Here is a 26540-nt window from a genome sequence, read left to right on the forward strand (position 1 = left end):
ATTAAACATTATCTCCCTTCTCTCTCCACAGATGCTGTCAAACCTGCTGCGATTGTCCAGTATTTTCTGTTTTTGTTACACATTTGTGCGTCCGGCTGGGTAGCGTGTTTAAAAAATATATAATCGAAAGTGTGGAAATAAATGAATGAGAATAAAGTCGGCCAGCAATACGGCGAAATAAATCAAAGTGGGAATTTAAGAGTATGGAGGGAGAAGTGGAGTGAGCCTCTCGGTGCTAAGAGCTCTTAACGCTGTGTGGCAGATGGTGAATGTGTTGGCGTTTTTGAGAGAAGGGTTTTTACAGGGGAACCAGCTCTGTGTGTACGTGATGTCAGAGAGAATTGTGTGTGGCCAGCTCTCCTCCAGCCTTTAACAGTGCCACCCCAGCGCTGAGCAAAACGCAAAGCCACTCCGAGCCAGGCGGTCGCAGCACACACTGGTCAGAGCCAGCAGCACCAACACTGTGTCCAACACGGTGTGCTGGAGCCGCAGGCAGCCTCTCTGCACCTTCCACTGACGGCGGGCACCTCCTGAGGCTTCACTGCTGACAGGTTCACACTGCACTCTCCACGCACACACAAAGGAAACCTCATCCGAAAGGAGCACGATTTCAATCTCAGAACATTGTTTGAATTGACCACAGAGAGAAAAGAAGAGAATTGAAAGAAGAGTAAGAGGTGAGTTTTAAATCCATTCTACCTTCGTCGAATAGCAATCTTTTGATATTAGAGCTGGATATTCAAAGCGGCTTTAGTGCAGATCTATCTCAGTGGTGGATAATGGTGCGGATTCCTTTAAAGTTTGCTGCCGAGCGCGAAGGGGCAGCTTTGCAAAGCGCGGTTCCATGTTCAGCAGTGGAGCAGCGAGAGACAATCTTCACAGGGTGGGGGGGGGGGGGGGGAGATGGAGAGGGCGCGATTCCTCTCCCTGGCTAACAGTCACAGTCCATCTGCTATTTGTTTCACATTCGGAATGCACACCTCTGCTTGCCCAGTGGGTTTATTTAAATGCTGCCTTGTCAGCTCAGCGTGCATGAGGAAGCCCAACTGCACTGATCCCTGCCCTCCCCATGTTCAATGGTGGCGAATGGCTCACGGCGCTCCGCTTCGCGGGCCCCTGCCTCCTCTCTGGATCTCTCCCATACACCCACAAACCGTTCCAAGGCTCTGGGTCACCCCCTCCCTCTTCACCTCAGCGCCACTCCGTCTCTTCATTCCAGGCTGCCCTCTGCTCAACGGGGTCAGTTTCCTGTCAGATGTATTTGAGAGCCTGTTCGTCTCTCCTGCTTTTGCAATGAATCCCCCCACTCCCCTCTCCCTCTGCCCCTACCCCCCAGGTGTACAGACACAGACAAAGCCTGCACCCCCCCCCCCCACACACACACACACACAACCCACTGCACACATGTCAGCCGGGAACCCTCTGTGCACTCCCAACTGACCACTCACTTCACAGCCGGTGAAAAGGAACTTCTTCTTTATTTAAAAAATATATACAATTCTATCGAAGAGACGTGCAAAGAATGAAAAGCAGGCGGCGGTTAAGTGAGGGGAAAGTGAGTTCGGACAGGGAGATGCAGGAGATTGAGAATACTGGGGGAGAGACAGACACACAGGCTGCAGAGTCAGCAGGGGAGAGGGACAGTGTGTACTGAAACTATCTGTCAATGTAATCGTCCACACACGCGTGGTGACTCTCGGGCTAGTCAGCAGATTGGGATCTCATGTGAGGACTAGACTGGGAACTGTCCCCCCCCCCCCCCAACAATATAAATCCTATCCTTTTCCAGTCCTCTCTAGCTATGACAAAGAGTCACCCAGACTCCAAACGTTAGCTCTGTTCGCTCTCTACAGATGCTGTCAGACTTGCTGAGATTGTCCAGTATTTTCTGTTTTTCTGTGGGTGAATGTACACCAGTTAGATCCAGCAGATTAATGCCACAAGCTGGAACTTGCATTGGCTATTCATTCCATCTCCCTCCTCATTGTCCCCCGACTGTGGGAATATGACTCAGTTTGCAATGAGGGGGTTAGAGAGCTTCACCAGCAATGGCCCTACCGCCTCTCAATGTATTCTTCAATCCCTGGGCTTTGAAAGGAGAACTCTTCGGTGTTTACACATTCACCACATTGGAGACACTGTCTTGCCAAGGTTAGGTATTATCATAGCCTCTAGGTAACAGCTTTCCTAAAACAATGGAACTGAAACATGTAAAAACAATTTAATTGATTATCACAGATCAATGGAAGTACTTTTTTTATTGAATCAGTGACTTTGTGTCTCAATGAGAGACAGGGGAGAAGGAAGACATCTGCTTGTAGAGATTCTGATATGGAATTATTGTTCAGTAACAAAGGGACTGGCATTTTCACCCTCAAACAGAAGATATTACACCCTGCTTACATTGGGGGAGAGGGATTAACACTGCAATGAAGTTACTGTGAAAAGCCCCTAGTCGCCACAGTCTGGCGCCTGTTCAGGCACACAGAGAGAATTCAGAATGTCCAATTCACCTAACAGCACGTCTTTCAGAACTTGTGGGAGGAAACCGGAGCACCCGAGGAAACCCACACAGACACAGGGAGAACATGCAGACTCCGCACAGACAGTGACCCAAACCGGGAATCGAGCCCGGGTCTCTGGTGCTGTGAAGCAACAGTGCTAACCACTGTTGTAAGTACTAGGACGTGTTGATGGGAGTAGTGAGTTAGGACAGGTAGATGTTGGATATATGAGGCGGGATTCTCCATCCCGCCAGCCCCATTTCCTGGCACATTGCGCCCCTGCCAGCAGCGGGATTCTCCGTTCTCGCAGCCGGCCAATGGGGTTTCTCATTGTGGTACTCGGGAAACCCGCAGGCGTGAGTGCGCTGTCGGCAGACCGAAGGATACTGCCGATGGAGAATCCCGCAGATGAACTTACAAAAGGTGATTGCAAAGTACCAAATGATAGGCTTGTTCGCGAAATTGAATTCTGTGTGATTAAAAGGAATAGTGGCAGCACGGAGTCAAAATTGGCTAAGGGTCAGATGGTGGAGCGGAGTTGTGATCAGTTTTTCAGAGGTAACTGTTGGACGTATTGCTCTTTTCTGATATATATAAATGATCTAGACTGAAGATACAAGGCATAATTTCAAAATTCACAGATGACATGAAACTCAGAGATATAGTTAACATTTAAGATTCCATATGCACTGTGCAAGAAACGTGGATTTCAGAGAGCTTGAGACCTGCTGAGGACAAAGATATGTTTAATGCAGAAAATGTGAGCTGGAACATTTTGGTAAGAAGAATGAGGAGACATAGTCTAAATGGAATGGTCCCATTTTAAAGAGGGTGCAGCCAACAACAGAGAAGCCAGGGTTGGATGTACAGGAATTTTGGAAAGTGGCAGGCAAGTTGTTAAAAAGCATATAGGATCCTTGGTGTTAGTGCTGGAGACATAAAGTACAAAATTAAGACATAAACAAACCTTTATTAATCATTTATTAGCCTACAAATGGACCATTTAGTCCAATTCTGGTCACCACAGGAAGAAGCCAAGGATTTAGAGGGGTACAAATGAGATATACCATAGTGAGACCAGGGTTGCCTGATATTAGTTGTGTGGAGTGATTGGAGAATCTGTGGTGATTCTCCATAGAGCGGGGAGGTTAGGACGAGATTTAATAGATGTTTTCAAAATCATGAACAGTTTTGATTGAGTAGATAAGAAGAAACTGTTTTGCATTGGCAGAAAAGTTGGAGATCAGACGACGCATTTATTTATTTTCCTATAAATTTAGAGTACCCAATTATTTTTTTTTCCCAATTAAGTGGCAATTTAGCGTGGTCAATCCATCTAACCTGCACATCCTTGGGTTGTGGGGGTGAAACCCACGCAGACATGGGGAGAACATGCAAACTCCACACGGACAGTGATCCAGGGCTGGGTCTCGTACCTGGGTCCTCAGCGCCGCAGCCCCAGTGCTAACCACTGCGCCACATGCCACCCCAGAGGACACAGATTTAAAGTGATTGTCAAAAACACGTCCAATGGCAACACTTAAAAGGGAATTAGATAAATATATCAAGATAAAAAAAAGTTATGATGAAAGAACCAGGAATTGGGATTATTGGATAGATGTTCTTTGGAGAATTGGGACAGCGAGGAGCATTGCAGAAGTAGTCCCAAGGATTTAAATCAAAGCTGAGTAGCAGGGAGAGTGAAGAACGTCTCAGGAGAAATCCCAAGGAATTAGACAGAATAATAGCAGAATTGTATCAGAGAGCAATGAACCAGAGGGGAGGAAAAACACTCAGTGATGCTCAGTGTACGGGAATCATTTATTTCAAGATCATTAAAACTTAAACTAGAACTAGTCATTTATTTTTTAAAATTGAAGAAAAGTTAGCTGAGTTAATTGAATGCATAAACTTTAATTAATTATTTTTTGACCAGATTAGGGACAAGTCTTAAGTTTATTTCTGATAAAATGAAGCAGTGGTCTAATAAATCGAGGCTTGGCAGGACACCAGTCCCGTTGAATACACGTCCTGATGTACATGAGTAGATTTTACTTTCAGTTCAGAATATTAGTGAGGGCAATGGTTCCTCTGGCGGATACAGCCAAAACCAAGTTCAAGGTAATATGGGTGACCCAACCGTACAGTAGGCAGGAAGGTGGCATTGGGTGGGGTGCGGTGGTGAGGATGGCCACAAAAGCAACAATGATAGGGGATTAAATAGTTTATGGGATAGACAGGCATTTCTGCAGCCAGAGGTGGGATTCCAGGATGCTATGTTACTTTGCTGTCGCCATGCTCAAGGACCTCATGTAGCAGCCACTGAACGTTCTGAGGGGTTAGAGGGAAGGTGAACCAAAAGTCATGGTTCATATTGTTACCAATGATATAGGTGGAAAGGGAGCTGAGGCTCTGCCGGGAGACGTTCAACGAGCTAGGAAAGAAATTAATGAGGAGGAACTCGAATGTAGTAATTCCCAGATTACTCACAGTGAATACATGCACGAGCAAATACATAAATAGTACGATAAAGCAGATGAATGTGTGGCTGGATATATGATAATACAGGGAGAGCTATAGTTGTCAGAAACATTGGGGCTTGTTCTGGGAAAGACGAGACCTGTACAAGGCAAACGGGTCCAACTTCAACAGGATCAGGATCAATACCATCATGGGGAGCTTTGTGCATGCTGTTGGGGGGTTTAGCAAAGAGATGGGAAGAAAATCAGGAAGTGGAAGACAGCAACTTAGTAAGACAATACAGAAGGCAGACAAAACAAATACTAGAAAATGCACAACAAAGGAGTTGTTCAGAGATTAATGGTATATACTTCAATGCAAGAAGTTTGGTAAATTATGCAGATGAGCTGAGGGAGCAAAATAGACACTTAGAAGTGAGATATCATTGTATTGCTGAAACAAGGCTTTAAGAAGGAAAGGGATAGCAACTCAGCATTCTTGACTATGCGATTTTCAGATGCGATAGGAGGATAAAAGAATGGGTTTGCACTCTTGACTAAATAAATAATTACAACCAAGAAGAAGATTGATATGCTGGAAGGATCATCAATGGGACCTTATGGGTTTAAGTAAAGAATGAAAATTAGACAATTAGAACATAGAACATTACAGCGCAGTACAGGCCCTTTGGCCCTCGATGTTGCGTCAACCTGTGAAACCACTCTAAAGCCCATCTACACTATTCCATTATCATCCATATGTTTCTCCAATGACCATTTAAATGCCCTTAATGTTGGCGAGTCCACTACTGTTGCAGGCAGGGCATTCCACGTCCTTACTACTCTCTGGGTAAAGAACCCACATCTGACCTCTGTCCTATATCTATCTCCCCTCAATTTAAAGCTATGTCCCCTCGTGCGAGACATCACCATCTGAGGAAAATGGCTCTCACTGTCCACCCTATCTAATCCTCTGATCATCTTGTATGCCTCAATTAAGTCACCTCTTAACCTTCTTCTCTCTAATGAAAACAGCCTCAAGTCCCTCAGCCTTCCCTCATAAGATCTTCCCTCCATACCAGGCAACATCCTGGTAAATCTCCTCTGCCTCCTTTCCAATGCTTCCACATCCTTCCTATAATGCGGCGACCAGAATTGCATGCAATACTCCAAATGCAGCCGCACCAGAATTTTGTACAGCTGAAACATGTACTCATGGCTCCGAAACTCAATCCCTCTACCAATAAAGCTAACACACCGTACGCCTTCTTAACAAATCTCTCAACCTGGGTGGCAACTTTCAGGGATCGATGGACATGGACACCGAGATCTCCCTGCTCATCCACGCTACCAAGAATCTTACCATTAGCCCAGTACTTTGTCTTCCTATTATTCCTTCCAAAATGAATCACCTCACACTTTTCTGCATTAAACTCCATTTGCCACCTCTCAGCCCAGCTCTGCAGCTTATCTATGTCCCTCTGTAACTTGGAACATCCTTCCGCACTGTCCACAACTCCACCGACTTTAGTGTCAGCTGCAAATTTACTCACCCATCCTTCTACGCCATCCTCCAGGTCATTTATAAAAATGACAAACAGCAGTGGCCCCAAAACAGATCCTTGTGGTACACCACTAGTAACTGGACTCCAGGCTGAACATTTCCCATCAACCACCACCCTTTGTCTTCTTCCAGCTAGCCAATTTCTGATCCAAACTGCTAAATCACCCTGAATCCCATGCCTCCGTATTTTCAGCAATAGCCTACCGTGGGGAACCTTATCAAACGCTTTACTGAAATCCATATACACCACATCAACTGCTTTACCCTCGTCCACCTGTTTGGTCACCTTCTCAAAGAACTCTATAGTTTTGTGAGGCACGAGCTACCCTTCACAAAACCGTGTTGACTATCTCTAATCAAATTATTCCTTTCCAGATGATGATACATCCTAACTCTTATAAACCTTTCCAAGACTTTGCCCACAACAGAAGGAAGGCTCACTGGTCTATAGTTACCGGGGTTGTCTCTACTCCCCTTCTTGAACAAGGGGACAACATTTGCTGTCCTCCAGTCTTCTGGCACTCTTCCTGTAGACAATGATGACATAAAGATCAAAGCCAAAGGCTCAGCAATCTCCTCCTAGCTTCCCAGAGAATCCTAGGATAAATCCCATCCGGCCCAGGGGACTTATCTATCTTCACACTTTCCAGAATTGCTAACACCTCCTCCTTATGTACCTCAAGCCCTTCTAGTCTAGTAGCCTGTATCTCAGTATTCTCCTTGACAACATTGTCTTTTTCCTGCGTGAGTACTGACAAAAAATATTCATTTAGCTCCTCTCCTATCTCTTCGGACTCCACGCACAACTTCCCACTACTGTCCTTGACTGGCCCTACTCTTACTCTCGTCATTCTTTTATTCCTGACATATCTATAGAAAGCTTTAGGGTTATCCTTGATCCTACCTGCCAAAGACTTCTCACGTCCCCTCCTGGCTCTTCTTAGCTCTCTCTTTAGGTCCTTCCTAGCTAACTTGTAACTCTCGAGCGCCCTAACTGAACCTTCACGTCTCATCTTTACATAAGTCTCCTTCTTCCTCTTGACAAGTGATTCAACTACTTTAGTAAGCCACGGTTCCCTCGCTCGACCACTTCCTCCCTGCCTGACAGGTACATACTTATCAAGGACACGCAGTAGCTGTTCCTTGAACAAGCTCCACATTTCCATTGTGCCCATCCCCTGCAGTTTTCCTCTCCATCCGATGTATCCTAAGTCTTGCCTGATCGCAACATTATTGCCTTTCCCCCAGATATAACTCATGCCCTGCGGTATATACCTATCCCTTTCCATCGCTAAAGTAAACGTAATCGAATTGTGGTCACTATCACCAAAGTGCTCACCTACTTCCAAATCTAACACCTGTCCTGGTTCATTACCCAGTACCAAATCCAATATGGCCTCACCTCTCGTTGGCCTATCTACATACTGTGTCAGGAAACCCTCCTGCACACATTGGACAAAAACGGACCCATCTAAAGTACTCGAACTATAGCATTTCCAGTCAATATTTGGAAAGTTAAAGTCCCCCATAACAACTATCCTGTTACTTTCACTCCTATCCAGAATCATCTTTGCAATCCTTTCCTCTACATCTCTGGAACTTTACGGAGGCCTATAGAAAACTCCTAACAGGGTGACCTCTCCTTTCCTGTTTCTAACCTCAGCCCATACAACCTCAGTAGACGAGTCCTCATCAAACGTCCTTTCTGCCACCGTAATACTGTCCTTAACTGACAATGCCACCCCTCCCTCTCTTTTACCACCTTCCCTGAGCTTACTGAAATATCTAAACCCTGGCACCTGCAACAACCATTCCTGTCCCTGCTCCATCCATGTCTCCGAAATGGCCACAACATCGAAGTCCCAGGTACCAATCCATGCCGCAAGTTCACCCACCTTATTCCGGATGCTCCTGGCATTGAAGTAGACACACTTTAAACCACCTTCCTGCCTGCCGGTACACTCCTGCAACTTTGAATCCTTACTCATGACTTCACTACTCTCAACCTCCTGTATACTGGAGCTACAATTCAGGTTCCCAACCCCCTACTGAACTAGTTTAAACCCTCCCATTGGGGTGTACTATAGACAAACAGTATGAGGGTGTTAGAAAAACAAATGTGTAGGCAGATCTCTCAGAAGTGCAAAAACTACAAGGAAGTAATAGGAACAAATTTCAACAACCCTAATATTAGCTGGGATAGAACCAATGTTAACACTGTACAGACTGCAGCACTCTAAAAATATGTTCAGAAAACCTCTCTTCTGCAAGTACATAGCAAGTCCAAGAAGAGAAGGGGCAATTCTGGGTTTGATTTAAGGAATTGATCTGTGCAGGTGAACGGCTTATCAGTGGGAGAGCAGTTTGGCATTCGTGATCATGATTCAGTTAGATTTAGCATAGTTATGGAAAAGGACAAAGATAGACCAAGTTTAAAAGTTCTCAATTGGGGAAAGGCCAATTGAACTAAGCTGAGATGTAATTTAACAAAGGTGGACTAGAAACAGAGCTATTGGAGACATTTACGAACAGATATTGGCCCGCAGTGACAAAATGTTAGATTCCCAAAGCTAGAGTACCCTGGATGTCAAAGAATATAGAGAGCAGAATAATACAAAAATAAGGAACTTTCGGCCAGATACTGTGAGTTAAATACTGTAAAACACTTGGAGGAGTATAGAAAGTGCAGGGATGAAATTAAATATGAAATTAGAGAGCAAAGACAGAGCATGAAAACATTTGGCAAGTAAAATCAAGGAAAACCAAAATATGTTTTACAAATACATAAAGAGCAAGAGAGTAATTAAGGGAAGAGCACGGTCTCTATGGACCAAAATGTAACCTGTGCACAGAAGATAAAGACATGGGCAGAGTTCTAAATGAAGACCTTGCATTTATCTTCACAATAAAGAGGTATGATACAGACATTAAGTAGGAGGAGTGTGAAATATTAGATGGAATAAACATAGAGAGGAAATATTAAAGGATTTAGCATCTTTGGAGGTAGATAAATAGCTTTGACTGGTCCAGATGAAATATATCCTAGTCTGTTTAGAAAAGCAAAGGAATAGATAGTGGAGACTCTGACTATCATTTGCCAATCTTCTCTGGCTGTAGGTGAGGATTGGTGGACTGCTTGCATTTAGCCATTGTTTAAAAAGGGATTGATCGAACAATTAAAGGCCAGTCTGCCTCACCTAGGTGGTGGTTATTGGAAAGAATTCTGAGGGATTGCATTAATTGTCATTTAAAAAGGCATGGATTTATTAAGCAAAGGTCCCGTCTGACTAACTTGATTGAATATTTTGAAGAGGTATCAAAGAATATTTTGAAGAGGCAACAAAGAAGGTCAGTGAGGTTAACACGTTACATGGTTTACATGGTTTTTAGCAGGGCTTTTGACCAGGTCCCACATGGTACTCTGGTTTGAAAAGTAAAAGGCCATATGACCCAAGGCAAAGTGCAAGTTGGATCCAAAGTTCACTCAAGGGCAGCAAGCAAAAGGTAATGGGTGAAAGGTGGCTTTGTGACCAGAAGGCTGTTTCTAGTAGAGTTATGTATTAGCACCCTTACTTTTTGTCATCATCAATGATTTAGACTTAAACGTATATGACATGATTAAGAGGTTTGCAGATTGTGTAGTTGATGTGAGTAAAAAAGCTGTTGAATGCAGGAAGATATCAATAGATTAGTTAGGTGGGCAGAGAAGTGCCCAATGCAATTCAATCTGAGAAGTGTGATATGTATTTAGGAGGGAAAACATGGCAACACAGTATAAAATACACGATGGAATTCTTAAAAGTTCAGAGGTACAAAATTCAAATAATCTGGGGAACATACTCCCCAACTCACAGTTTTACAGTCTGTATAAATTTTTCCCCTTCCCCCCCCCCCCCCGCCGCGCGCGGCGAACAACCCCTCAAACATGGCCAACAACAGTCCCCACTGAACAAAAAGATTGCTAATTGCATCATACCACAGATATCTGAGGCCAGCAGGACTGGCAGATAAGGGGCTGGATTCTCCACACCCTGATGCCAAAATCGCGGCCGGAGTGGGGGCAGAGAATCCATTTTCCCGAACGGAATCGGGACTGGCGCCGGTTCCCCGATTCTGCGGACCCCGAAAAGCCGCCGTGCCGCCTAGGACCGACCTGGGGCCAGAGGCCTGCTCCACCATTCTCCGTCCCCGAATGGCTGAAGTCCCAAAGGCGTGGATCTAATGTGGTCCAGCAGGTCGGAATACTGGCGTGGCGGCTGCGGACTCAGTCCGCAGCTGCCCTGGTCGGGGGCCGGCCGATCAGAGGGCGGGGGGAGGTCTTATAGGCAGCCGGGAAATGTTTGGGCAGGCGGGCAGGGTTGGGCGCGCGGCCGATTGGGGTGTTTATTTTTAGCGTCCAGCTCCGCAGTCCAAGTCCGCCATGGAGCACAGCGCGGCCGCAGGAGGCCACCACAGTGCGCATGCGCGGCCTCCGACCCAGAAGTGCGGGGGCCATTATTTGCAGCAAAAGCTGCTAGATCTACGCCGGGTCCCTGCTAGGCCCCTGCAGGGCTGGGAATTAGTGGTCCTTTCACGCCAGTTTTTCTGGCTTGTAACTCCATAGTTCTGACGTCGGCGTGGGGACATAGTCCCAATAATGGAGAATCCAGCCCCAGGTGTTTAAGAAGATACTGGGACAGCTCATTTGCTGAGAGATGGAATATAATAGCAAGGAAGTTATGCTAGAACAGTACAAAACACGTGTTAATCCATAGCTGGAGTCCTGCACGTAGGTTTGGTCAACACATAACAGGAAGGATGTAATTGCACCAGACAGGATACGGAGGAGATTTACGCGCATGTTGTTAGCAATGGAGAATTTTAGTTGCAAGGAGAGATTGGATAGGCTAAACAGGGGAGGCTGACCGGAGATTTAACTGCAATATGTAAAATTAAGAGAGGCTGAAATAGAGTGGATAGGAAGACCTGGCTGTCCTCATCTGTGCAGTAGTTGATAAATTCATCAGCATGATGGAAGAGGGCATTGATCACCTCCTTTATGTACCTGTATGTGGCAGCCTGTGATGTGCCACGTATGGTGCTTTTGTTGCCCTGGAAAGCACTGATGGTGAAAACATAGAGTGGTGCAATCACTTTGAGGGCCACGAGCATGGGGTTCCCACCAAATCAAAGTGACCACATGTCTTGCTGCATAATCCAGTATATTTCAGTGATCACTTCTTGGGACAGCCTCAGTCATCATGGACATGACTTCCCTGCCACCTTCAGGTGCTTAGTTCTTGTTCTAAAAATGTGGTGACAAGTCAGTGTCCTTCTTCCATGATGTCTTCTTTAGATGGCTGCATCCTGACCAGCATCCCCTTCTTGTGCTGTCTGCTGCTGTCATTGTGATAGTTGATCGGTAAGAGCCCACCCTTTGTCACATTTTTTTGTCCTGCTCCTGAGGTTGCAATAATATTGTGTATATGAGACCCATGGGTATTCCAGCACTTGAAGTGTGAAGAAGGCAGACAGTGAGATAAGAAGATGTGTGTCCATGGATTTCACTTATAGAACTGAGGGCAGTGAAATTTTCAACACCTTCTATTGTTCACAACCTAAACTCCATCCACCACACACAGGGCTCCTCCTCCTTTGATCAGCAAGGAGAATTTCACTGGACTGTGAATCCAAAGGTCCAGGTTAATGGCTTCGGGGGCATGGGTTCAATCACCACAGCAGCTGGTGGAATTTAAATGTAATTAATAAATCTGGAATATGAAGCTGGTCTCGTTAATGAAGCTATCATTGATTGATGTAAAAACCCACAGCAAAGTGGTAAACTCTTAACTGCCCTCTGCAGTGGCTCAGCCACTCAGCTCAAGAGTAATTAGGGATGGGCAATAAAGTCTGGCCTTGCCAGTAATGCCCACAACCCATTGAATATATTCAGTCACCCAGCCTCCACTGTTCCCTGGGAGGAGAATTCAAAAGGCTCCTGACCCTGTTAGAGAAGAAATTCCTCCTCCTCATCATCTTAAATGGGAGACCCCCGTTTTGAAACAGTACATCCTGGGTCGAGATTTTTCCAATTGGGTGAACATCCTCCCAACATTTACTCTATCCAGCCCCCTTAGGATTTTATATGTTTCCATAAGATTACCTCTCATTTTTTTAAACCTGCTCAACCTTTCATCATAAGTAACCACATCATTCTAGCATTCAGCTTAGTGAACTTTGCCTGAACAGCTTCCAATGCAAGTATATCCTTCCTTAACTGTTCCCAGTGCTCTAGGTGCGGTCACACCAATTCCCTGCACAAGTCTGGCAAGACCTGCCTGCTTTTACCCTCCATCTCTCTCGCAGTAAATGCCAGTGTTCCATTTCCCTTCCTAATTACTTGTTGGACCCGCATACAAACATTCTGTGATTCATACACATGGACACCCAGATCCCTCTGTACCACAGCATTCTTTTGTCTGTCTCTATTTAAATAATATCCTATCAAATAATAATAAAATAGAAGAATAATGTGTCCAACAAGGAGTACTGGAGGACACTCATGGCAGAATGACATTTGCTGGCAGAGAAATGGCCTCTCAATCAAGGTTGCCACTCTTTGCCTAAAGAAATGCAGAGATTGCAGTAAAACAGTCAGGCAAAAGGGAGATGCCGCAGTGCAGCCAGAAGCTGTGCAGGGACAGTATAACACGTTTGACCAGGTTAAACACGTGAAGTCTGATAAACTGTTAGGATGTTGTCCCCATGTATCTCCTTATTTGCGTAGCAGGCTACTTAAGTGATAATCAGTTGCTTAATGATCCTCCAAAAGTTGTTCCAAGATCTACGTTGGTGCCTTGCCCTAGAAATGAGCTGAACTAGTGTTTCCACTCATTTCCCCACCTTGGTTATTTTGGGGGCTCTTTAACGCCTGAATTATTCAGGGAAAATTATCATCCCAAGTCTACAAACCACAGTTTATTATCACCCAACTGATGGTGTTAACAACACCATGGGTGCGTGCACGGTCAATTCCAGCCTCATAGGCCCCCGAGTCCCAACACAAATGAATGAACTAATAATGAAGTTTGACCCTTGACTGCTACAATAACTTACAGGCACCATATTTAGAAGTGAAACACAAAAAAACTGTTCATATGTAACAACAGTAGAGGTAAGACATGCAATGATTATCATGGAATATTGGCCAGCTAATCTATTACTCCCCACTTTTACCATCCCACCCTCCACCCAAACACACACAAGACAGAGACATACAGGAAATGGGAAAGGTAAAATGATAGGGATTAAAATGGAAGAAAAAAAGATGAGCATTCTTATCGCAGATTTTGAAATCATTGTAGCCGGCTATTTCCCCAGGATGCAGAGTGCTGAAACCACCAAATAGATTGCTGACAAAGTTCTTCTGGCTGGAACATTCAGACAGGGCTCTCAGGCTGTCGGATTCCCTCTTGGGAGTCACTTAACCCGGGAATATGAAGTAGCGCATTGGCTGCCAACCAAGTCCATCAAAATAAGTCATTACTGAGGCCAAATCAAGTAGCACATCTTACCGGGGGTTTCCTGAGGCCAGAAAAATCTTGCCGGGGGTTTCCTTTCTTAAAAAATGAAAGGGGAAGTCCATCTTAAAGATATAGGTAATTGTCCGATACAAAAATTAAATAAGACAAAAAGAATAGAAATTACAAAGGAAAACAAATGACAGACAAAGATTTACAAGTAGATCCTTACAATAGACAGAGTGTTTCAATAAGTTTTCAGAAGGATGTTAAAGTAGAAGACAGGGATACCTTGTTATCATGCATAATGTTTACAATTAAAGAAGTTCCCCAGGTCTCCTGTCTGTTCCCACATTTCCAACTTCTCAAGGCAAAACTCTTATTATTAGAGGAAAAAGTCTTCACTTTCAGAATGTGGTTAAACATAACAAGAATAACAACAACTAATATTTTAACAGTAACTTCAATGTTCCAATGCGCTTTTCAAGAGCAATATAAAACCAAATATGACACTGCGCCACAAAAGGAGATATTAGGTCAGATACCAAAGGCTTTGTCAATGAGGAAGGTTTGCAGAATTGCCTTAAAGGAAGAAAGTGGGGTCGAGAGGTGGAAAGGTGCAGGAAGTGTATTCCAGAGCTTGGGATCTAGACAACGGGAAGTGCAGTCACCAATAGTGGGGTTATTAAACTTGGCGATTCTCAGGATCCCGGAATTAGAGGAGTGCAGATATGTTGCAGGGCGGTGGAGTTGGAGGAGATTATAGCGGCAGGGAGGAAAAAGTCATAGAGGGATTTAATCACAAAAAATGAGAATTGTAAAATCAAGATATTGCATAACCAGGAGCCAGCATAGGTTATCAGGTGAAAGGACTTAGCACGAGTTACAGCACAGGCAACTGAGTTTTGGATGACTTCAAGTTTATGGATAGCACAATGGGAATGCAGCCATGTGTGTGATGGCAAAATCGAGTCTAGTGGTAACAAAGTCATGAATCAGGGTTTCGGCAGGAGATTAGCTGAGACAGGGGTGAAGTCGGACAACATTATGGAGGTCTAAATGATGTTTTAGTGATGAATGTAAGATTGGATGCTAATCTGGGGTCAAATATGATACCAGCCCTATGGACAGGCTGTATTTGTACTTGTTTTATTGTCACGTGTACCGAGGTACAATGAAAAGTATTGTTCTGCGGACAGTCTAGACAGATCATTCCATACATTTTTGAAATAATATTTTTACTCTCCCCTTTTTTCACATTTTCTCCCAAATTTCCACCCACCAACAATAAACAATAATCAGTAACGAATGCAATATCAATCCCCATATTAACAACAAACCCATCCTCTCACTAAACCCCCAAACAGCAGCCCGCATGGTAACATAAACAAATAACAAAAAAGAATCAGGAATCACCCATAGTCACCATTAACATATACAGTCCGCCTCCCCCCAACCCTCCCAAAACCCCCTTAATGTTTGATGTAATCCAATTCTCAAAAGTGCAGAATGAATAATGCCCATGAATTGTAGAGCCCCTCCATCCTTCCCCTCAGTTCAAACTTGACCTTCTCAAGAGTCAAGAATTCCAGCAGGTCCCCCTGTCCTGCCAGGGCACAGGGTGGAGAGATTGATCACCACCCAACAGGATCTGCCTTCGGGCAATCCATGAGGCAACATCTGCCTCCACACCCGTTTCCAACCCTGGCTGGTCCGACACTCTGAATATGGCCTCCCAAGGGCCCAGGTCCAGTTTCACGTACACCACTTTAGAGATTACCCTAAAAACCTCCTTCCAGTAATCCTCCAGCTTTGGACAGGACCAAAACATAGGAACGTGGTTTGCGGGGCCCCCCCGCAATGTTCACACACATCTACCCCCTCAAAGAGCCGGCTTATCCTCGCCCTTGTGAGGTGCGCTCTATATACCACCTTCAGCTGTACCAGCCCCAACCTCACGCACAAGGTGGAGATGTTCACCCTCTGGAGCACCTCACACCAGAATCGCTCCTCCATACCCTCTCCCAACTCTTCCTCCCATTTTGCTTTGATCCCTTCCAGTGGTGCCTTCTCCTCTCCCAAAATAGCCCCGTAAACCACTGACACCACCCCCTTCTCCAGTCCCCCTGTCACCAGCACCTCCTCCAGCAATGTGGAAGCTGGCTCTACTGGGAAGCTCTGTATCTTCTTTCTGGCAAAGTCTCGAACCCGCATGTACCTAAATATTTCCCCCTGCTCCAGCCCATACTTCGCTCCCAGCTCCTTCAATCCTGCAAAGCGACCCCGAAGAAACAAATCTTTTAGTGCCCTAATTCCTTTCTCCTCCCATCTCCGAAAATTTCCATCCTACTTCCCTGGCTCAAATCCTTGGTTCCCCTGAATTGGCATTTCCCTTGACCCTGCCCCTAACCCAAAGTGCTGGTGAAACTGCCTCCAAATTTTCAACAAAGCTTTTACTACCGGACTCCCTGAGTATTTGCCCAGGGCCGTCAGGAGCGGTGCTATCACTAGCGCCTTCAACACCAATCCCCTACACAAACTCTCCTCCATTCTGACCCACTGGGAATCAACCCCTCTGACCCTGCTCCATACCTTCTTCACATTTGCCGCCCAGTAATAATACATCAGGTTCTGAAGACCCAAACCCCTGCCTGCCTTCCTTTCTGTCGTAGCAACTTTCTAATTTTGGCCACCTTACCTCCCCATGTGAATGAGGTAATCATCCCTTCAATCTCTCCCAAAAATGCCTTTGGCAGGAAAATCGGCAGGCATTGGAAAATAAACAGAAATCGCAGCAACATGTTCATTTTAACCGTCTGTACCCAACCCGCCAGTGACGGAGGCAGACCATCCTTCCTTGCCAGATCAGCTTTCACCCTCCCCCCCCAAACTAGAAATGTTGTACCAAAGGAGCCCCCCCCCTCCCCACCAATCCCGAGCGCCCTGCACCCCCAGGTATCTAAAATGAGTCCCTGCCCTGCGGAATGGCAGCACAGAATATTCACTCTTATCTAGATTTCATTTGTAAGATTATTCCATACATGAAAAAAACATGGGACGTACGTAAATACACAATGTAAATACATAGGCACAGTCAGTGTGTGAGCACACAGGACTGCAGTACTACTCAGTAGAGAAGATGTGTAAAGAGATCAGTTCAGTCCATAAGGAGGTCATTCAGGAGTCTGGTAACAGCGGGGGAGCTGTTTTTGAATCGGTTAGTTCGTGTTCTCAGAGCTTTGTATCTTCTGCCCGATGGAAGAAGTTGGAAGAGTGAATAATCCAGGTGGAAGGGTCTTTGATTGTGCTGCCCACCTTCCAAGGCAGCGGAAGCTGTAGACAGAGTCAATAGATGGGAGGCGGGTTCGCGTGATGGATTGACAACTCTCTGTAGTTTCTTAGTCTTGGGCCGAGCAGCTTGCCATACCAGGCCGTGATGTAGCCAGAGAGGATACTTTCTGGTGCATCTATAAAGTTGGTAAGGGTCAATATGAACATGCCGAATATCCTCAGTTTCCCTCCTGTACTCTGACACATCGTTGTTTGAGATCTGACTCACGGCAGTCGCATCATCAGCAAAATTGTAGATGGAGTTGGAGCCAAATTTTGACACGCAGTTGTGTGTGTATCGGGGCATGATAGGGGGCGAAGTACGCAGCCTTCTGGGGCTCCGGTGTTGAGGACTATCGTGGAGGAGGTGTTGTTGTTTATCCTTACTGATTGCGGTCTATGGGTCAGAAAGTCGAGGATCCAGTTGCAGAGTGAGGAGCCAAATCCCAGATTTTGCAGCTTTGATATGAGCTTGGCTGGGATTATGGTGTTGAAGGCGGAGTTGTAGTCAATGTGTTGTAGTCTGATGTAGGAGTCCTTGTTGTCGAGATGCTCCAGGAATGAGTGTAGGACCAATGAGATGGCATCTGCTGTGGACCGGTTGTGGTGGTATGCAAATTGAAGTGGATCAAGGCATTCTGGGGATATGTAGTTGATGTGTCTCATGACCAACCTCTCGAAGCACTTCATAATGATCAATGTCAGGCCCACCGGACGGCAGTCATTGAGGCACGTAGCCTGGTTCTTCTTTGGCACCGGTATGATGGTGGTCTTCTTGAAGCAGGTGGTAATCTCGGAACAGAGTAGGGAGAGATTGAAGATGTTCGCGAACACATCCGCCAGTTGGTCCATGCAGGATCTGAGTGCACGACCAGGGACCCCGTCAGGCTCTGTCGCATTCCGAGTGTTCACTTTCAAGATGGCCGATCTGACTTCAGAAGCTGTGACGGTGGGTATGAGTGTGTCCGAGGCTACTGAGGCAGTTAATAATGGTTTAATATTTCCTGTTTGAACCGAGCATAGAATGCATAGACTGGCTCGATCTCAGACTATTGTCAGGGAGAGGGACGGAGTTGATAGCTCGGAGCAAGGACCACATGCAATGGTTTCAATCTTCCCATTATTTAATTTTTGGAAATTTCTGCTCATCCAGTGCTGAATTTGTATCCTGAAAATAAGGATCAGAGTGGAGACAGTCACTCCTAGAGTAAGAGAAAACCAGGAAAATGCCCACGGAAACAACTGGCTCTATTATATAAACCAGTCTGGGGTGGAGCAGTTTCACCAAGACCACCAAATTATGCTTCTCATTCCCACACTTGGGACCAAACTAGTGGCACAATAGTGGAACTTACACAAGATTGTGGAAGAAGAAGGTCCGAAAATTAATTTTGGTCAGCTTAGGGGAAGACTGAAGGAGCAGATGTGTAATATTAACCTGCTGAAACCATGGCGCGATTGGGAGACCCTCACGGACTCTCATTGGGGCCTCTTTTGCAAATGAAGACTGGAAGAACTTGGCTGAAGAATTAATGGTACTGCAGTGACTAAAATTAATCAAAATTCACAGCAGTGCTTTTAACCTCTTGATCGGGAGAATGCATGTTGTTAAACGTGATATTGTAGAACCTCTGAGGCCAATATCTTGCTGAAATATTCTGAAGTTTTGAGGCAAAGAGACCAGAGGTTTCCCAACAGGTCAGGACAATGCTAGAATTAGAAATAATCGGGAATTCTAAGTCAGTGGAAAAACCCTATAGTTATGATGCCAAACTTCGATGAGTCGTGAAGGTTCTGATTTTAGCAAAGTAAATGTTACATCCAAGTTTGATGCTTATTGTATGCCCAGGCTAGATGGACTATTGATTAGCTTGGAAATGTCAACTCCTGAGACTTACTGACAGATTTTGTTAACATATTCCAACAAATATTAAAACTGTGTGGGCTGCGTTGGTACTAAATGATACTGTTGTGACTCTGCTGGCCTCAACTGATGAATGCAAACAGAATTAAATACTCACAGTCAGGTTGATTTACCTTTAAACACAGCTTTATTATTTCTCTCGAACTTTACCAAGACTTCAGCCAATTGTTTATTTTACATTTACATAACTTTCAAGATTCACGGCTTGAATCATGTATACTTCCCATTAGAGAGAGCTTGACCAGGTTCACTCTGAGGGATTTGAAAGTCAGGTCTGCACATACAAAGGTTCATCCCTGGCTATTGTTGGGCCACAAAGAACTTGAGTTAACCCTCTCCATCAGTCAGACACTATAGGTTCAAGCCGTATTACAGCTAATTATCACGACTTAAAGTAAATACATTAATGTGTATACATGCGTATAATTATTGGCATCACATTTTCTCATCAATCGTTCCCATTTTTGTAAAAACAACTCCATCTCTAATTTCTTGTCCATCGTAACAGCATTAAGATAATCAGAATAAAAGTGTGATACAATAAAATAATAAGCATGGCTGTTATTACTGAATGTGACATAATTCTTTCCCATGGCTACAGCTGTATATTTGTTCCCCAGTTCCAAATATCATACCACCAACTAATTTCTTTAATTTCACTGATATCAATTTTGATTACACTTCTTCCAACACTTTCTGATGTGTCATATGAGCATATTTAAGGCGCTTTTTAATATTTCCTAAAGTTTCTGGCAACTATTGTAAGCTTGTCACAATTTTTCCCAATTATCCTTAAGTTCAGATTTAATTTTTTCCATGACATCGATTTGCTCTTGATTTTGTTAATGAATATCAACTAACACAATTTTATCAATTCCAGCTGAAACCTGGGGTTTTATCAAAAATGTGGATTTCTTTACAAAGCACATGCTGGTCTCATACCAATGGGTGGGATTCTCCAACCTCCCGCCGGGTCGGAGAATCGCCGGGGGGCAGCGTGAATCCCGGCCAATATCTTTTAAGTGAGGTGGTAACACAATAATCTCCTTTACCCACATGTGTGACCCATGTGATCCTTGCTTTTAGGGTTTTAGGGTTCTCACTTTAGGGTACAAGTTATATTCTCATTTGTCTTAATCCACACTTAGCTTGATCGGAGAAGTATATTGGATATGGACAGATTCTAATTTTGCTAGCTTGCTGACAGTCCAGCATAGTTCCTACTAATGTTCTGTTCCGTTATCTAGGGGGATGTGACAAACATAATGGGCAGGATTCTCCGGCCCACCGCAACTGTTTTCTGGTGCGGCGCGACCCACAGGCAGTGGTATTCTCTGTCCTGGCAGCTGGTCAACGGGGTTTCCCATTGTGGGCAACCCCACATCATTGGGAAATCAGCATGAGTGAGTGCACTGCCGGCGAAATGGAGGATATCACCGACGGAGTATCCCGCCCAATATAATTCGCACACTTATTCCACATTCCTCTGGACTATGCTAGAACTTTCACATTTAACTGGTCTTGTTGAATTCCCACAAATTCACAATAAAACTTTACATAAATTAACATAGACCAGTACATAATCATAGACACACAATTCTCCGTGCAATGTAGAAGAAAATCAGTTGTCTGCTGAAATGGTTAATTTTCCTACAGAACCTAAAGGGGCGGAGAGTGGACAGAGAAAGTTGGTACACCATTGCATCCATTTACATAATTTAAAAACATATAGGGCTGGCTTCTCCATTTCTGCGGCTAAGTGCCGACGCCGGTGTGGGAACTGTGGTGTTTTACGACACCAAAATCGGCTCCGAACCCTAACCAATTCGGGGACCGGTTAGGGGCTAGCAGTGGCGCCAGGATAATTCCCGGCTCCTGTGCCAAAAATGGCCAGAGAATGGCCGGGTTTGTGGCCGCACATGCGCACGCCAATGAACTGCAGCTGTCGCGCCATACAACACGGCGCCGGCCGTGTGCGGACTCTACGTGCCAAATACGATCCCACAGGACAACCCCTGGCCACCCCCTGGCCACCGCCCACCAGTCCCCCCAGCCCAGCCCATGCAGCTGCCCCCCCACCCATCCCCGTCCAGCGGCATGGCTTCTGGCCGACTGTGGCTGCCACGCCGGGTTCCCGACTGCTCACATCACACATCAACCGCGCGGTCGGGGACTCGGCCCATCGGGGGTGGAGCATTGGGGGAGGGCCTGCTGATGACGCACCAACGGCGTTCCAACGGCGTGCGGTACACGACGTGATGATGTCATTTCAGAGGGGGAGACTCGGAAACCGGCGTCAAAGTGATGCCGCTCCTAATTTGGGCGTCGAAAAGGATTCTCCGCCCAATCACCAATTACGATATTGGCATCTGGCACCGGAGAATCCGCCCATAGTGTTCTTATTTCTTCACTTCTGGAAAACTCAAATTGGATTTCTGTCATACTTATCTTAGCTTGTGTTTTGGAATAGGCCATGATATCTCCCCTAAACGTGGATTATTTACTTGGCCTTCGTTTAAAGTTTGCAAAAATGTTTTTTTTTTCCAAAGACAGACAGAAACTCACAACATTTCAAATTAAATGAATTTTAGTTCCCTTTCCAAACAAATTCATTCTTCACTTTTTCCAAACTTCTCCTCAATTGCTCTGTCATCCAATTTCCCTAAATATTGCGAAGAATTTGATTTGAATTCTGGCCTCAATCATTAGCATTCTCTTTTACAATCTGGTTAATTTTTTTTTAGCTATTTTGTTTAACATTTTTGTTTAATTTCCCTTGCATACTTTTCGCTTGCCTTGTTAAAACTCTCAATTTTTCATCCACATGCTGCAGGTTTAAAGTGTTAACAATAGTCATTCCTGTACTGTACATTTTACCTCTCTTTTCCATCATTCCCTGCTTCTTGGCCTAATAATATTTTAGCCTGTTGGTGACACAATCTCTTGATCTGGGCAGAACTTCAATTCGGGAGTCCGAACTTTGCTCCATTTAAAACTACTGGTACTAATTCATGGTGTACATTATCATCCAGTTCACCCTAATTTTTCAATATTCCTCAAGACAATGCCATTTTCAGGTTCTGTTACAGTTTTCACAGTCTATTAATTTTTGTTGTTTCCCTATCGGACACTGCTTCATGCTTTCACGGTTCTTGCTTCGTGAATCCCGGATATCGTCCCGTAATTTTCAATGATGGTAATCCCTGTTAACGCTATGGTTCCACCAATCCACCTTTTCATACCTATTATTGAGACCAAGATAGTGCTCTTACTTACAGTTTTGATATTGTTAGCCAATAGACCAAAATTTCTTCTTCACTAGATCTTATTAAAATCTTCTCTCCTTTCTCTTTTTCGCTTTCTCAACCTGGGCATATCTCTGCGGTTTTGCCTTTTGGCGCCTCAACAAGCCTCTCACCTGAGAAGAGCTGGCAGCAGCACCTGCAGATGCTTCATTCTTCACTGGGGAGGAGCAGAAGATGTAACTGAGTCTTCCTCACCCGCCTCCAGCAATGCAGGGGAGGCGGTGGTGTAGTGGTCACTCGACTAGTAATCCAGAGACCCAGTTTATGGACTGGGGTACCTGGTTCGAATCCCATCATGGCAGTTGGTGAAATTTGAATTCAGTACAAAATCTGGAATTAAAAGTCTAATGATGACTATGAAACCATTGCCGATTGTCGTAAAAATCCATCTGGTTCACTAATGTCCTTTCAGGGAAAGAAATCTGCCATCCTTACCTGGTCTGGCCTACATGTGACTCCTGACCCACACACATCGATGTGGTTGACTCTTAACTGTCCCCCTATTGAAATGGCCTTGCAAGCCACTCAGCTCAAGCATAATTAGGGATGGCAACAAATGCTGGTCTAGATGTGATGCCCACACCCCAAGAACAAATAAAACAAACCCTGGGTTTGAGGGTTGAATAGCTGTAACTGGTTTACATGATACTACCCGGTTTTACCGGAGTCTAACAAGACTTTGTAAACTGAGGGACTTAGAATCATAGAATCATAGAAATTACAGTGCAGAAGGAGGCCATTCGGCCCATCGAGTCTGCACCGGCTCTCGGAAATTTGTCTGCTATAGAATGTGGTCCACTATATTTAGGGGCAGTTTCTTGTTGGTGAATTTGGAGCATGACTTTATTCCCAATCTCATACTTCACAGGCTTCTCATCAATATTTGATGCCCTTCTTTTTCTGTCCTACTTGAACCGCATCAACCATAAAGGCGGTTTGGATATTATCCCTCAATTGTTTACAGCCTTTTCATGGCTGGCAGCTGTCAATTCAGACTCTGACACATCTGACCCCAGCAAGGCTTCTATTCCTCTCACGGGCTTGAACACCAGGCCACGAGGAGTAAAACCTACTGAGCGGGATATGGTATTTTGTACTATCTTTAGGACCGAAGGACAGCACTACATTCCATGTAGATTTATTTTGTTAGACAGTTTTCCGAATCATGTTTGTCCAATTTAGTTTCATTCTTTCCACCATGCCACTATACTGTGGGGGATAGGCTATGTGGAATATCTGTTTTATTTTGAGCAGGGTCATTACATTCTGGATCTTCAATGTTATGGGGTGCTCCCATTTAGTGATCACCTGCTGTACCAGCAACATCGGCTGTTAGCTTTGCCATGTTTGTTCGCACTGGGACTGCGGCACTGAGGACCTGGGTTTGAATCCTGGCCCTGGGTCACTGTCCGTGTGGAGTTTGCACATTCTCTCCATGTCTGCATGGGTTTCACCCCCACAACCCAAAGATATGCAGGTTAGGTGGATTGGCCACGCTAAATTGCCCCTTAATTGGGAAAAAAAATTATAATTGGGTACTCTAAATTTTTTAAAAAGCTTTGCCGTGTTTATCCTGGTAGGGAATGCTTCAATCCATTTACCAAAGGTATAAATTGTTATGGGCCAGGGTTTAGAGAACCCCAAAGTGTATCATGGAGTTCACCTGACCCACAACTTTTACTAGATTGTGGTATGGGGAGCACACGGCCCATTCTACAGGTGTGGTACAGCAGAAATGGAAAAGTACTTTTTAAAGCAAAACAATGTTTATTCTATGAACTCAAGTTAACATTTTTAGAACATACAGTGAACATCTTAGCAACCATTAATTCAAATACAACCCCCAAAGAATACAACACTAAGTAATTCTTAAGCTGTCCTTTTAGCATCCATGAGACTTAAAAAATAACTTTTAACAGAAGCACATCAGGTTAAAGTCACTACTGAGAGCAGTTATTAGTTTTAAATCACCAAAGGATCGATTTACATTCTTTAGCTTACAGAGAGATACTCTAATACACCTTCTGGCTGTGATTGCAGCTATCCAGCTCTGAAAACGAAACTAAAACACAATCTGCAGCAAACAGCCTAAAACGAAAGTAAAAAGCTGACAGGCAGCCCAGCTCCACCCACACTCTGACATCACTGATAAACACCCATTTCTTAAAGGTACATTTCTTAAACACCCATTTCTTAAAGGTACTCTCACATGACACAATGATGACCTGAATGTATTTGTAACCACCCTTACATGGTGGCAAGGAACCCACATAGTGTCCTTGTAAATTTGTCCATGGACCATCCATGAGCCTGGTGTGTCTAAGCTCTCCATTCTCAGCATTGTGATCTGGATTATTTTGGGCACAAACCAGACAGTTTTCCACATAATGTTTTACTTCTCCATTTACTTTGGGCCACCAACATAAACTTCTAATTCTCTCCATAGTTGTATTCACACCTTGGTATCCCTGGAGATCATAACATTGATAGATTATCTGGTTCCGATCCTGGATCGGCACCACATAACATCTGTCTTTAAGGACATAACTGTCCTTTATCTCTATTTCAGCTTTCCATTTGTTATAAGATACTGGAAACCCTCTGTTCCTGACCTGTTCCAAATCCTCAGCTGCCTCCTGTGCCACAATAAAAATCTTTCGGGATGGGGACGGTGGCAGCCCTGACCGGGGTGACCCTAGCCTCCTCAGCCCGGACCTTGGTGCCCTGGGCTCCCCCCTTTTGTTTTGACAGGAATGGGCCCTTGGGATTGTTCGCTGTCAAGACCTGACATTCATCTTTTTCACTTCGTGACTGGATTGTCTGCGACGAAGATAGTTGTTCTGATCCTCTTAACTGTGTCAGAGCCCTGGAACATTAGCGCCCGCAGGCGGTTAGCAAAGGACTTGTGATGTTCCCCTTTCCTTTGCCTGTGGTGATTCAGACATTGCATTGGATTCCTCTCCTTATCAGCATCTAAACCATGATGAATCCCCGTTGTTGGACATAATTAAAGAACTTGTGAGGATCTACAAATGGTTCATATACTGGGATCACTTTTTGCTATTTCTGCTAACTGGGCCACTGTAAGTGGCGTATTATATTCTATACCCCGGTCTGTGTTGCAATGAGGTTCATGGGAATTGCTTGCGGAGCGGAGGGACTGGAATGTTCAGATGGAGGAGGAGGAGGGTCAGACCCCTCGACCTCCTCCCGATCACTTGATTTTTGCATGGCTTTGCCCAGTACACCCTAATCTACCTCACCTTCCTCAGTATTCTCTGATTCTTTAGCTCCAAAGATGCACATCAGATCAACCTTTCTATCTCATGCCGACATCTGTGAGTAGTGGTTTGATATCAAAAGGTTTTATTTGTTCGATGCAACATTTTATGGTTGCACATAAATTAGCACATCTCCTATTCAACCTTTTGATTTCTTTCTGGGCTGAGCTTTGTTCACCAATAACTTGCTCTTTTTCCTGATAAGCTTTCTTAGTTTCCGTTTGGAATTGGCTCATATGTGCTTGAATTCACATGAATCTTCTGAAGCTCTGTGATTAAATCTGATTTTGCAGCATGCAACTCTTCTTTTAAATTCTCTATCTCAACTTCTTTATTGTGTCTCAAATTTGCTATATCGATTTCCTTATCTGGAATGACTTGGTGCAGACTCTCGCATGCAACTACATTTAGGTATAGTTGCTTCATATTTCGACGTGCGGTTTTCCTAACTCTGAATGGGTTTCTTCTCACTGTCTCTGTCTGACGGATTGCAGACCCGTTAATGTTTCCCCAAACTGTCTATCCATTTGGGCCATTTACAATTTAGGTATTCCTAGTGCCTTTTCCAATTCTGGCTGAGATCCAGCCATTTCTCAATTCAGTTAATCCACACAATTATTGATCCTACTTGGGGTCCAGCGCCGATTGTAGCGGAGAGGAAGAGAAGAGAGCAT

At 44.6% G+C, this 26540-nt stretch overlaps 1 protein-coding gene across 2 annotated transcripts in view; it reads left to right on the top strand.

Annotated features, from left to right (window-relative positions):
* The first annotated feature begins 317 nt into the window (after positions 1–317).
* Positions 318–26540, top strand: part of LOC140430971 (excitatory amino acid transporter 2-like) — a 643482-nt gene continuing 617259 nt past the window's right edge. The window contains exon 1 of one of the 2 annotated variants that reach the window (XM_072518822.1): positions 318–677. The gene's annotated coding sequence lies outside the window, so the exon portion shown is untranslated. The remainder of the gene's footprint in view (positions 678–26540) is intronic. The other variant, XM_072518821.1, reaches the window with a different exon arrangement.

Source organism: Scyliorhinus torazame, chromosome 10 (genome assembly GCF_047496885.1).
Source record: "Scyliorhinus torazame isolate Kashiwa2021f chromosome 10, sScyTor2.1, whole genome shotgun sequence".
Taxonomy (NCBI): Eukaryota; Metazoa; Chordata; class Chondrichthyes; order Carcharhiniformes; family Scyliorhinidae; genus Scyliorhinus; species Scyliorhinus torazame.